General features: G+C 44.2%; 1 long non-coding RNA gene across 1 annotated transcript; it reads left to right on the top strand.

Annotated features, from left to right (window-relative positions):
* Positions 1-220: 220 nt before the first annotated feature.
* LOC109453610 (uncharacterized) lies at positions 221-7928 on the top strand. The gene is made up of 3 exons (XR_012491274.1): positions 221-319; positions 5475-6923; positions 7734-7928. It is a non-coding gene; the product is annotated as an uncharacterized LOC109453610 (long non-coding RNA).
* The last annotated feature ends 1393 nt before the right edge of the window (positions 7929-9321 follow it).

Raw genomic sequence — 9321 nt, 5'->3', positions numbered from 1 at the left:
CATTAGTCTAGTACCCACCTGGCACCATACGTAGTTTTGCAATATTATTGACCATTTCTCTGTGCTGTACTTTTCTCTGTGCCATGACTATTTCGTAACTATCAATTTGTACTTCTTAATCCCTTCCCCTTTTTCACCCAGCCCCCCAAACTCCCTCCCATCTGGCAACCGTCAGTTTGTTCTCTGTATCTATGACCTTGGATTTTTCTTTCTTTTTTTAGATTCCACATATAAGTGAAATCATGGTATTTGTCTTTCGCTGTCTGACTTATTCTGCTGAGCGTCATACCCTCCAGATCCATCCATGTGGTCACAAATGGTAAGATTTCATTCTTTTTTATGGCCGAGTAATATTCCACTGTATGTACAGGTTTTGCACTCCAAAGCGAGCTTTTTGCAAATCAAATTCATCCTTTTGCAGATCAAATTTTTCCACAAAAATGTTTTCTTAATCTTTGATAATCAAAATAAATCCAATGTTGTTATTGTTACAATTAAACATTTCATTGCATGTTTTAGTAATAAATGTAGAATACATGTATTTAACATCAGAAATGCTTACTTACTGATAGCTTCATTTATAATGGTTCTCCTGCTGCTGCTCATGGCAGTAATTTCACATACATATTCATAAAACAATTATGACAATCTGTAAGAGTAACATGGAATGATTCATAACATCTACTAAATGTTCATGGTTTGATGGATCAGCCAAAATGTTTCTTGCACAGAGCTTCATTGTTTTTTCCAAAGAGAATGTGGTGGGGTTTTTTTAATTTTTTTTTTTAGTGTTAGTTTCCGGTGTACAAAACAGCATAATGATTAGACATTTATATCCCTCACAGTGAGAGTGTGGCATTTTAAAGACTGGAACTCAAAGACTATGCAAGAGTTCCCCAGGTGGAGTGGGGGGGTCAGGTACGAAGGACAGGCGGGGAGCAGCACGTGCTGTTTCTCAGCAGGACGGCCACCTCTGAGAGACTGTCTCTCACTGCAGGATATTTACCATCTCTGACCCCACCTGCTGGTAGCTGCTGGAAGCAACTCCCAGTTAGTGTGATAACTAGACTTGTGCCGTCTCCACCACATTTCCAAATGTCCCCAGGACAGCAGGCGTCAGGGAAAGGTGCTATTTCTCGCAGCTGAGAAGCCAAAGAACTTAGGGGAACAGATACGTGGCTGGAGCAGGGGTCGGTGTGGGTACGATGGGAGCTGAGGATGAGAATGCAGGTAAAGACCAGAGTGAAGGGCCTTCATGTCCTGCCAAGGAGTCCGACTCTGCTAGACTTGGAGAAGACAGAACAGACTCAAAGCAGTTACGTGGGAGGCCAAACCGACAAGACTTGGCAACTCAGGGGACATGAGGAGGTGGAGGAGACGGAAGAATGGAAGAATGAAGAGTAACCCCCCAGTTTTAAGTTTGGACAACTGAGTAAACAGTAGGTGGTGGCACTGGCCAAAGTAACAAACATAGGGACATGGGCAGGTTTGGAGGGGAATGGAAAGATGAGGTAGAAAATGAGTCTCAAGCACACAAGGGACATCCAGGGGGAATTTCTAAGAAGGAATAAATAGACTAATGCTGAGGAGAGACATCTGGGTTGGAAATAAGAAAAGCCGTAGCGTGTAATTATAAGCAGGGTCCAAGGCAATCCCCAAGGGGCTCCCAGAAAGGGTGTTCCCCAGACTCGGTAAACCTGGGAGGGACAGCTAGAGATAAGAGAGCTGAAATCCTGGAGCTGGGCATAACCGGGCACCAGCACAGCAGGAACTGGGCAAGTGGAGCCGGCTGGCAAGGTGGCGGTGGGCAGGCCGGAGTGGGAGTGTCTGAGTGCAGACCCTTCCGAACCGCTACCCTTTCATGGGAATCTCAGCACACGTTAGAACAACGGCTTTCCAACTTCTCTGCCTGTGAGCCATCGTAAGAAAGAATTTCACATCTCAACCTAGGTCATGCCCGTACGTACACACCGGGGCTGGCTTCCTGGGCGAGCTGTGCGGAAGCTGCACGGGCCCTGTGCTCAGAACAGCCCCACTCCTGGAGACGTGCTCAGCTGTCGCCATCTTGAAATTCCCCCCAATTTTTATTTTTATTATTAGTGTCAGATGTAGAAAACAATGTAATAGTTAGACATTTACATCCCTCACTAAGTGATAACCTCCTCCCCCAACCTACTGCCCCTCTGACATCGTATGTAGCTGTTACAGTCCCACTGGCCATTCCCTGTGCTGCTCTCCACCTCCTCTGACTATATATGTATAGTTAGCATTCAGTATTATTCAGCTTCAGCTTCAGGTGCACAGTGCAGTGGTCAGGCATCTAAACCGTCCATGAAGTGGTCTCCCTAATAAAACAAGTGCCCATCTGACACCCTACAGAATCTTTACAACATTATTGATTATGTTCCCCAAACTGACTTTCGTATCCCCATGGCAATCTTGTGGTTACCGATTGTGCTTTCTAATCCCCTCACCTTCTCCCCCATCGCCACCCCCCTCCCATCTAGCAACCTTCAGTTTTTTCTCTGTATTAGACATTGTTTCTGATTAGTTTGTTCATTTATTCTACTCTTTACGTCCCACATATAAGTGGTATTTATCTTTCTCCCTCTGACTTATTTCACTTAGCATAATGCAGAACTTAATTTTTGAAAAAGCTTCTTCAATGGGGTTCATCATTGAAGCATATAGTGGTAGAAATAATAAAGTGTGGCTTGTCTGACCAACAAGATCACGTACTTCCTGGGTTTTGTGGAGGCTTACATTGTCCAAAACCCACCACACGTCCTCCAGATCACCTTCATCCAATTTCTGCAATAATCTCCAAAGAAATTCGCAGAAAACATTTGAAGTAGCCGTAGAATGTGCAATTACTTCATGCCACACCATTCCCTGAATGTTTACTGCTGCAATTAGAGAAATATTTCGTCCTCTTAACCGTTAGCAAGATCACACGAGCTGGTGTATTAACTTTCGATCACGCCTTCGGTTTTCAAAAATTAAGTTCTGCGCAAGAAATATTTTGGCTGATCCATCAAACCAATAACATTACATGTTATTAGTCATCCTGTTGCAACTATTACTCCTACAGATTGTCATAATTATTTTATAAATATGTATATAAAATTACCATGAGCTTGGCAGGAGAACCATTATAAATGAAGCTATGTATAAGTAAATAAGTATTTCTAATGTTAAATATAAGTATTTTATGTTTATTATTAAATACATGCAATAAGATGTTTAATTTTAACAATAACAACACTGGATTTTTAGTGCAAAGATTAAGAAAACATTTTTGTGGAAAAATTTGATCTGCAAAAGGATGGATTCGATTTGCAAAAGGATCAGTTTGATTTGCAAAAGGGGAATTTGGAGTGAAAAACCTATGTGCACCACTTCTTTATCCATTCACCCATCGATGGACACTTAGGGTGCTCCCACACCCTGGCTGTTACTAGCAACGCTGCAGTAAACATCGGGGTGCATGTATTTTTACAAATTAGTGTTTTGGATTTCTTCAGAAAAATACCCAGAAGTGGAATTGCTGTGTCATACAGTAGTTCATTTTTAATTTTTCCATAGTTCTCTATAATGTTTTCCATTGTGGCTGCACTGGTTTGCAATCCTCCCCACAGTGCACGAGGGTTCCTTTTTCTCCACATCCTCGCCAGCACTTGTTTTCTATAGCTTTTGGAAGCCAGTCATTCTAACAGCCCAAGGTGGTGTCTCCTGGGGCTTTGACTGGCACTTTCCCGGTGATTCGAGATATTCACCCACCCTTCGTACATCTTCTCTGGACGAACACTTAGTCAGGTCCTTAGCCCATTTGTATGAGCTGTATTTCTTTATTAAATTTATGTTGTTCCTGCATTGTCTTTCCTGATTCATTTATAGATCTATCTCATTAAGCTCCTTTTAAGTGATGATTTTAAATTATTTGTCAGGCAGATCGTAGGTTTCCATTTCTTTGGGTTGGTTACTGGACTTGTACTGGTTTCCTTTGGTGGTGTCCTGTGGGCCTGCTTTTTGCGACCGCACAGCCTTACGCTGCCATTTCCAGGGCTGGCGCTGGACCCCTAGACTGTTCAGGTAGCAGGACGCACAGCAGACACCAGCTCTTTTCAGTCCTTTCTCCATGTGCACACAGCCCATTGGAACTATTGGGCCATACTTAGGGCTTTTGCTTTTTTGTGCCTCTTTGATCGTCCTCACTTTGAAAAATGAGGTCATGTGGACCTTTGTAACTTTCTTAACCGAGACAGTCGATAGGACTCTAACTCTATTTTAAGATTTCGGGGTATGGCGGGGGTGGGGGTGGGGAATAGGCCATGTATTCACTAATAGGGAAACTCGAGTGGTACAAAGTCTGTAAAAGGTTCTCCCATTCCCGTCACCCAGAGACAATGATCATTTTCTTAACCTGTCCCTCCAGCTACTGTGTGTGTGTGTGTGTGTGTGTGTGTGTGTGTGTGCACACGCGTGTACACCTTACTCACAAATTCAGTAACATATTGATAAAGCACCATTTTACGCACTGGGTATAAACCTAACCAAACCGAGTTCCCCGCGCTCAGGGAGTTGCATTCTGGGATGGGGTGGGCAGGCGGAGTGAACAGACAGCAGACATGATTGATGAACTGTGGCATGTTGGGTGCTGACAAAGAAATAGCAAGGTAAGGGGCACAAGAACAGTTTGGAGCGATCTTCCCTTGGATGGATGCCCCCAGTTTGGTCTCAGACAGGCTTCTCGCCTGCCTTGGTCCACACGCCCTCTCCTGCCACCACCAGCCAGTCGTGTCTCCTCTCAAGACACAGTGTTTCTCAGGAACCACATGGGGCAGTTGCGGCCCCGGGGCCTGGACAGGTCATATGTGAGCAGCTGCTCGTTTTCACAAGGGCGGCCGAGGCAGCAGCAGTGCTCCAAGGTCACAGAGGGTGTGACACTGCCACGTGGAACTGCGTGGACTTTTAGATTCCAGTGGGGAGAACTGGCATCCTTTTAATTCTCCCTGTCCTGGGAGGGGGTGTGGCCCCCACTGATCCAATTCTAAGTTCGTGAGAATTAAGACTAGAACTGAAATTCTCACGAACAGATTCTCGTTAGGTTTATTTTGTGACCTTGTGGAGACTTAGCTCTCTGTGCACACGCTCCCTGCCTCTCTGCTTTCCTTTTGCTACAAACACATTTTGATAAGACTTCAAATTTACAGAAAACACGCCAGAAGAGTACAGATAACTCCCTTCTGCTTGTGACTTCACTGAAAATTAAATTTTTTCACATTTAACTGTGAAAAATAAAAATAACATTAAAATTCACTGAAACATAACACTTTCCCTGTCACTCACGCGTTTTCTCTTTCCGTCTATTGTTAATATTTTAAACCCTTTGAGAGTAAGTTCCCGTCACTGTGCTGACTTAACCCCAGATATTTCAGAGTTGATTTCCTAACTACAGGCGGATGTTCTTACAGAAGCAGAGTGTGGTCGCAGTCAAGCACCTTACGTCATGCACGATGACCTGGCCACCCGCCCGACCCTGGGATTGCCAGGACCACAGCCATGGCTTCCAGAGGCTCTCACGTTCCAGCTCTCAACCCTGGCACAGCTGTCCAATCTGTCCTGTCACCAGAGGAGTCAGTCTGTGTTATTCCTGAGTCACCTGAGACACAGAGGCCAGTTCCTTTGTAGGAAGGTCCTCCAGGCGCTTGTACCGACCTTTGCCAGGACTCCACCTGGGTGACGCATCCTTCGCAGGGATTTCCTATAAATTATGTGCTGTTCCTCTGAGTGCATCTATCACTGAGCAAGAGGAACACGGGGCTTTGTCCCAACAGTAGTGCCGGTAACTGAGAATGGTGAAGGGTAAGGTATTGTCTGAGAGCTCGTCCACTGCCCGGTGTAATTAGTATGGAACTCGTAGGGCGATACTTGCAAAGCGTATTTACTCTGTTCTTATCTAAACGTCCCGATGTTAGCCCTGTTGACAACCCTTACATAGACCGGTTCACACTGCGATGGTGCAAAATGGTGATTTATGTAACTCCATGATTCCTTCCATATTGAATCGCTGGCATTCTGCTGTACGGGAGAACTTGTCTTCCCCCTTCCGTCTGTTACTTATTTGATAGTGTTGGTATGGACTCATGGGACCTTATTTTATTCAAAGACAGTAGTGTCTTCATTTATTATGGTGGGGACATGACGCTTCGATCTGCTGCTACGTCCTATTGACAGGTCTCCCTATTTTTGTGAGCGTCTCCCTACTTTCTGGCACAATACATTGTTCCTCAGCCATGGAATCAACCTTTTCTTCCGAGAACTGTGGCTTACTTTTTAATGGTCTCTTTAAACCACGTCTGGTAGGTGTAGTTATCAATACTGGGAGTCATTGTTTCTGGGTTTTCTCCTTAAAAAGCAGAAAATATAGGTAGGTACGTATACATATGTCTGCACAGATGTACGTATATACTACTTAGCCTCTTCCATGTGTAACATATACGGAAGGATGTATGTTCAGATTTCTACAGGTGCCCATTTAAACATCTACGCGTCCATACTCTTACACACACTTCTGTGTATCTTCTTATATTTCTGTTAAAACCATCACTTGATACCTTCAATCCCAATCCCCCTCTTAGCTTTGTCACAACAGTTAAGTCTCAAGCCATAGCTTGTCACATTTCCATCTTGTATGTAGTGTCACATACATTTTACGCATTTCACACACACATGGGAAAATGTCAGGCTTGCATGTCTCCTTGGTGACTGTGATTCTGGTTTTGTAGAAATAGGTTTGAGAAGAAGTCCTCGAATCAAGCATTTGTCATTCAGCAGGACAAATTCTGGTTGCTTCTACTCTGTGTCTCAGCAGAAGTCTCGAAGTGTGCAAAGAGTTCACTCACTCCAGCAGGACAAGTCAGGTAACATATGTGCCTACCTGTCTTCAGAAGGCACGCTAACTTGGCAGGAAGTGTTTTGGGGAAAGGGAGTATGAAATTGGACATCTTGTTTCTTGACGTTGGAGAATCAGAACGGGGATGTATACAGTGGTACCTCGGTGTTCCAACGTCTCCGTTGATGAACATTTCGGTTTACGAACACTGTAAACCCGGAAGTAAATGCTTGGGTTTTTGAACACGCCTCAGAAGTCAAACATGTCACATGGCTTCCGCTGAGTGCAGGATCCTGAAGCGTAGCTGTCGGCTGTTTTCCAACGTTTCAGAACTCGAACGGTCTTCTAGAATGCATTACGTTTGAAAACCAAGTACCACTGTATTTGAGATTCAGGGCGATTATCACATGAACAATGCAGGCCCGTGGTCATCAGAGTCTTCCCTTTGGATTCTTACAACCTGTCATGCAAGAGGAATTTACCTATAGTTTCCACCATGGGTTCATAGCTCAGGTGTCCCAGGTGGTAGGTGATACCTCTTTGTGTGTCATTAATTATTTTATCCATCATTAGCTCGGATCATCAGAAATGTGTATTTACAATTACAAATTAAATTGTTTTTGTTGCCTACGTTTTCACATAGGGGTTGGGGTTAATTGCGGTCTATCTAAAATGCAATAAGGCAGCAATCGTTGAGTTGGTGACATAATTAGGTGGGAGTCCCCCCGCCGTTGCTCTCAAAACTTATTGTCCTTTTTTTGTATGAATTGGCTGCATTATTGTTGGGCGGGCAGAATTTGAAAAAGAATTAAATGTTGTCACTGTTTTTGACTTGCAGACCAAAGAGAACATTCTCCCATCCAGAGTATTCAGTCTCCTAAGAGGCTTCTTTTCGGGGCGGTATCTGACGTGACCAGTCCCTCAGAGAAGGGTTCAGCTCGAAATAAAAGGCCTTCAAGAAACACTGTGGATTCTCAGATGCCTACAGCGTATCAGGTAGAAAACGTCTACAATGTTTAACACTGCAGTGTTAGGGAACCACAGGGGCTTGGTCGAGGAAACCCACTGAGCCCAGCAGGGAAGAGAAAGCCGGTGATCTGTAGATTATAATAGAAATTTGAGGTGGTCGGGGTTGAGCCGTCTGAATGATTAGTGGGTAGATGAGGACTTACGCACGGTTTGGCTGAGGCCACGGTGGAGACAGAAATGATGACCCACGTGACCCATTAGAGACCTGGGAGTCATCCTTAATTTTTCTTTTCCCTCCCCTCCTGCGTAGCCAGTCAGTCCAGCCTGCCCATTTTGTTTACAAACTACATCTTATACCCATTTCTCAAATTAACAGAGACAGATTTTAACAGAGGAAAAATCCAATACATGTAGATGGGGGATTCACATGAGCATGAAAATGCCAACATTGAGTATAAATGACGTCTTGAACAATGCAGCAGGGGAAGGGTGTTGGATTTCAGAAGTGAGAAGAGAATGGGAGACTCATAAGTAATTGAGGAAGAGTGTTAGCAAACGGCAGGTATCTCAGAAATAATGGGACACAGCTGGTATCTAACTGACAGGCCTCTGCTTGACAGCTTTCCATCTAGCACACTGACTCACATGAGGTGAACTTGTTAAGATTTCTTTCCTGGAGGTTTTTGATTTGAATCTGTTAGGCAGGAAATGGGGAGGGTCAAAGTTTCTTTGTGAATGTTCTTTCTCTGTATCCAACTTAAAATCAAAATTTCAAAAGGCAAAACTTTGGTCGCCCTCAGTGCCTCCTTTGAAACTTTAAAGTTTCACATTCCAGAAACTGAGTTGGTACATTGCTCCATAGTTCATTGAGCCAATCATTTCATCCTGAGAATCAGTCACTTTAAACAGTTGATTCTCATTTCCAGTGGGGTCCTCAAGTGAGGTCTCTATTGGGAGGGTTGCATCCAAATTCCAGAAATTCGAACAATGTAGGATGTACATGTTTATATACATGTTTATCAACCATACATAAGAACGTCCACTTCCGCCACGCATACCACTTTACGCCACACATGGTCGTCACTTCCGTCACCCATACCACTTCCGCCACACATCACGTCACTTCTGTCGCCCACATGGCTTCCGCCACACATTTCGTCACATTTTTGGGGTGTGGTGGAGGGGTGGGGAGTGGCAGATGCTGTCCCCTAGCCAGATGTAACTACCAAGAGAAAAAAACAACCTAGAATATAGTTCAGTGGGAAACATATGTGGAATTATAAGCTGGAATTACAAAGCTGAACGGTATTGTATAACGTCTACAATTTGCAAAGTGCCCTTCGCTTCAGTCTAACCCGTTCACGAGGAAACTAGAAGTCCAGCAGATACAGAGCTTTGCCCAAGATCAAGCCGCAGTTTGGTGTGAGAGCAAAGACAGTGAGAGAACTCAGTCTCTC

This window comes from Rhinolophus sinicus, linkage group LG13 (genome assembly GCF_036562045.2).
Source record: "Rhinolophus sinicus isolate RSC01 linkage group LG13, ASM3656204v1, whole genome shotgun sequence".
Taxonomy (NCBI): Eukaryota; Metazoa; Chordata; class Mammalia; order Chiroptera; family Rhinolophidae; genus Rhinolophus; species Rhinolophus sinicus.
This window is presented reverse-complemented; position numbering and strand designations above follow the sequence as displayed.